We start from the raw sequence: 4,504 nt of genomic DNA on the forward strand, positions 1-4,504 counted from the left end.
ACCCCCTCCCCTCCCGCAGCTGGGCCGGACGCCCGTTCCGCCCTGTGGTTCCGGGCCGGGCTGAGCATCCCAGCGCAGAATCCATCCACGATCCACAGGGAGGAGGGAGGAAGGACAATTTCCAGAAGATGTTGACTGTCCGAGGCCTCGCCGGGACCCTCTGGCATCGCAGTTCCCGCGCCCGTGCCCGGGGTCCCCCCTTTCTCTCCCCGTAACCGGAAGGCGGTGAGTCATGGCATCTGACGTCGCTGGCACGTCCCCTGCAGGAGCCCGTGTGCCGACTGCCCTTTGCGGGGAGGAGGGGGGACATGTTTATATTTATGTCTCGTTTACGTTACGCCCCTGAGGGTTGTGGTTTCCGGGCAAAGAAGTCAGTTCCGCTTGACGAAAACATGGAAAATCCGATTGTTCCATCCGTGACGAACCCCGGCTCTTGTGAGAGCTGCTGCCGAAGGCCAGTGAGCTGTTCGGCCCCCCCATGAGGGTGCCCTTCCCGCGAGAAACGCCGGGCCTCCAGCTCCCTGCCTCGGCGGCTTCTCTGGCATCTCTGCCCGTCTTTTATGTTAATAAATAAGGAGTCAGCCCGGCCGGCGTGGCTCAGTGGTTGAGCATCGGCCTATGAACCAAACCAGGAAGTCAGGGTTCGATTCCCGGTCAGGGCACAGGCCTGGGTTGTGGGCTTGATCCCCAGTGTGGGGCGTGCAGGAGGCAGCCAATCCGTGATTCTCTCTCATCATTGATGCTTCTCTCTCTCTCCCTTCCTCTCTGAAATCAATAAAAATATCCTCCTATATAATAAAAGCCTAATATGCAAATTGACCGAACAGCAGAATGGCCAGTCGCTATGACATGCACTGACCACCAGGGGGCAGACGCTCAATGCAGAAGCTGCCCCAGCCCATAGGCCCCAACCGGTGGCAGCAGCGGGAGGCAGGGCTGGCGAGTGGGCAGCGCCTGGCCAGCCCAGGCGGGTGCCAGTGGGGGCCATCCAATCGCCCTGCTGGTCACCCCACAGATCGGCCCTGATTGCTGGCCAGGCTTAGGGACCCTACCCGTGCACTGATTCCGTGCACCGGGCCTGTCCTATATAATAAAAGGGTAATATGCAAATTGACCGAACAGCCGAACAACCGGAACACCCGTGGCCCCTCGCCCCGGCTGGCCCGCTCCTCAGGGCCCCCATTGGGTGGGCCGGCTGGAGCCCACCAGTGCACGAATTTGTGCACCAGACCTCTAGTGTGTATATATACAAAACAAAAACACGCTTCCCTCCTTTCATATATTTCGGGGCAATGCACATGGACTCAGACATCCCAGGGCACGGTGGGGGAGGCGGCTCAGTGAGGTCTTAGCTCTGCACGGGGAAGACCGGCCCACGAGCCTTGCTGAGCCGCTGCCTGGGGAGGCAATGAGCTCACGGCTGCAGCAGACATGCTGGGGGGGGCGTCAGAAAAGGGGGCGTCTCCGATCTCCGGGCACCAGGATTACGGGAAGCGGAGAACTCGGGGGCCAAGGGGCAGCCCCAGGGGGACCCGGACAGCGGACGCAGCAGGAAGAGGATGGGCTTTGATGTCAGCGCTGAGCGAAGGTCCAGTCCCGGCTCCGTGGCTTCCTAGCCACTTACGTGGTTGCGTCAGTCGGGGCGCAATAGCTCCCCCATCTGTCACGTGCAGAGCAGGGTCCTGGCCCCGTCGAGGTGCTGTGAGGGATGAATGATGAGCACGTTTAGCCTCAACGCCTGGTACCTGTTCAATTTATGTTTTATTTGTTAAATATATTTTATTGATTTTTTACAGAGAGGAAGGGAGAGGGATAGAGAGTTAGAAACATGGATGAGAGAGAAACATCGATCAGCTGCCTCCTGCACACCTCCCACTGGGGATGTGCCCGCAACCAAGGTACATGCCCTTGACCGGAATCGAACCCGGGACCCTTCAGTCCGCAGGCCGACGCTCTATCCACTGGGCCAAACCGGTTAAGGCTGGTACCTGTTCGATTTATTACAAGAAACCTTGGGCCCAGGCCGGGGAGGTGAGTTGGTTACAGCATCGTCCGGATTGGCCAACGTTGCAGGTTCGATCCCTGGTCAGGACACATACAAGAATCAACCAATGGCCCTGACCGGTGTGGCTCAGTGGATAGAGCGTCGGCCTGTGGACTGAAGGGTCCTGGGTTCGATTCCAGTCAAGGGCATGTACCTTGGTTGTGGGCACATCCCCAGTAGGGGGCGTGCAGGAGGCAGCTGATGGATGTTTCTCTCTCATCAATGTTTCTAACTCTCTGTCCCTCTCCCTTCCTCTCTGTAAAAAATCAATAAAATATATTTTTAGAAAAAAAAAAGAAAAAAGAATCAATCAATGAATGCATAAATCGGTGCAACAAATCAAAGTTTCTCGCCCTGGCTGGTGTGGCTGAGTGGATAGAGCGTCGGCCGGCAGACTGAAGGGTCCCGGGTTCGATTCCAGGCAAGGGCACATACCTCGGTTGCAGATCACCTGGTCGGGGCGCGTGCAGGAGGCAACCCATCGATGTGTCTCTCTCTCTCTGTCTCTCCCCGCCCCTTCCACTCTCTCTAAAAATCAATGGAGCCGGGCCAGCGTGGCTCAGTGGTTGAGAGTCGACCTATGAACCAGGAGGTCACGGTTAGATTCCTGGTCAAGGGCACATGCCCGGGTTGCGGGCTCTCTCATCGTTGATGTTTCCATCTCTCTCCCTCTCTGAAATTAATAAATATATATATATATTTTTTTAAATACGTAAATATCAATGGAAAATGTCCTTGGGTGAGGATTAAAAAAATAAAATAAAATAAAAAAATCTTTCTGGACACGGTGACTCCCAAACTGGGTACAAAAATCTCTCTTTCGCTCGTTTTCAAAAAACTCCCTCCGTTTCAAAGCCATTTGAGGGCAAGGGACAGCGGAAACGAAGAATAAATAAAAGTTTTCCCGGACGGAGCACCAGCCCGAGCAGGAGGTGGCGACGGGCCCGTGTGCGTGTGCGTGTGCATGTGTGTGCGTGTGCGTGTGTGTGTGTCCTGCTGGGGCAGTGACATCACCGTGCACCTCACTGGAAAGTCTGCCTCCATCGGGGGCCGGGTCGCTCCCCACGACTCATCTTGGCCCAGCAGATGCCAAGATGGCAAATCATACGGCACAGAGGACGCGTGCGGGCTTCGGGAATCAAACCTCACAGTCATTTGGGGTTTTTTTTTGGTTTTTGTTTTGTTTTCCCCCCAGACGTTTGCCAGAACGGCTCATCCAGAAACCGTCTGGCGGACACACAGATGTTGGCGGTGAGTCAGGGATCCCAGCTGCCGTCACAGCTGCCCTTTTCTGGGAGCTTCTGAAGTTCGGGGCTCGGTGAAGCTACACGACCCCCCTCTGGGGAGGGAGGTGTTGGGGTTAATCCTCACCTGAGGATAGATTTTTCTATCGCTTTTCAGAGACCGAGAGGAAGGGAGGGAGGGGGAGAGAGAGAGAGAGAGAGAGAGAGAGAGAGAGAGAAACATCAATGATGAGAGAGAATCACAGATCAGCTGCCTCCTGCACGCCCCCCACTGGGGATGGAGCCCGACACCCGGGCCTGTGCCCTGACCGGAATCGAGCCGTGACCTCCTGGTTCATAGGCGGACGCTCAGCCACGGAGCCACGCCGGCCGGGCTGAGCCGGGGTTTGACAAGCACAGCCCTCGGGACGGAAGGAGACTGAAGCCGTCCGGGTGGGTGGCTGGGGGGGCTGAACCACGGTCCCCACAGGGGTGCCCCCTGTCACCCCCCGGAACCCGTGACCGTGTTACTCACCTTCACGAAAAACGGCACTGGCAGGTGTGATTCAGGATCCTGAGACGGGGTGTCCCCTGGGCCATCTCAGTGGCCGGATGGAACCACAGACCCTACAACAGGGAGGAGGGAGGTCGGGGTCAGTGTAGCAGCCAACGGGACGTGGAGACAAGACCAGGAAGGATGCGAGGGCGGGGCCAGGAGCCGAGCGTGCAGGAGGCAGCCGATCAACGTTTCTCTCTCTCTTCCTCTTTCTAAAAAAAGTCAATAAAATATCTTTTAAAAAGGTGTAGCCCGGCCAGGGTGGCTCAGTGGTTGAGCGTCCTTGACCTATGAACCAGGAGGTCAGGGTTCGATTCCCGATCAGGGCACAGGCTCGGGTTGCGGGCTTGATCCCCAGTGGGGGGCGTGCAGGAGGCAGCCGGTCCGTGATTCTCTCTCATCATTGATGTTCCTATCTCTCCCTCTCCCTTCCTCTCTGAAATGATAAAAAAAAAGTATATATAAAAGTATATATATATTATCTATACTAATAAAAGGGTAACATGCTAATTAGACCAGGAGACTTTCCAGACAAAGCCATGGTGGTGGGGCTGAGGCAGAGGTGGTTAGGGGCAATCAGGCCAGGAGGGGAGGGCAGTTGGGGGCGATCAGGCCAGGAGGGGGCAGTTGGGGGCGAGCATGCTGGCGGGGGGGCAGTTGGGGGTGAGCAGGCCGGCAGGG

At 56.7% G+C, this 4,504-nt stretch overlaps 1 long non-coding RNA gene across 1 annotated transcript in view; it reads right to left on the reverse strand.

The window, feature by feature from the left end:
- Positions 1-1,273: 1,273 nt before the first annotated feature.
- Positions 1,274-4,504, reverse strand: part of LOC102238614 — a 4,273-nt gene continuing 1,042 nt past the window's right edge. Inside the window, exons 2-3 of the long non-coding RNA XR_313131.2 lie at positions 3,803-3,894; positions 1,274-1,699 (exon numbers count right to left, since the gene is read on the reverse strand). This is a non-coding gene — a long non-coding RNA (uncharacterized LOC102238614). The remainder of the gene's footprint in view (positions 1,700-3,802; positions 3,895-4,504) is intronic.

The sequence above is a fragment of the Myotis brandtii genome, unplaced genomic scaffold (genome assembly GCF_000412655.1).
Source record: "Myotis brandtii unplaced genomic scaffold, ASM41265v1 scaffold1166, whole genome shotgun sequence".
NCBI lineage: Eukaryota > Metazoa > Chordata > Mammalia > Chiroptera > Vespertilionidae > Myotis > Myotis brandtii.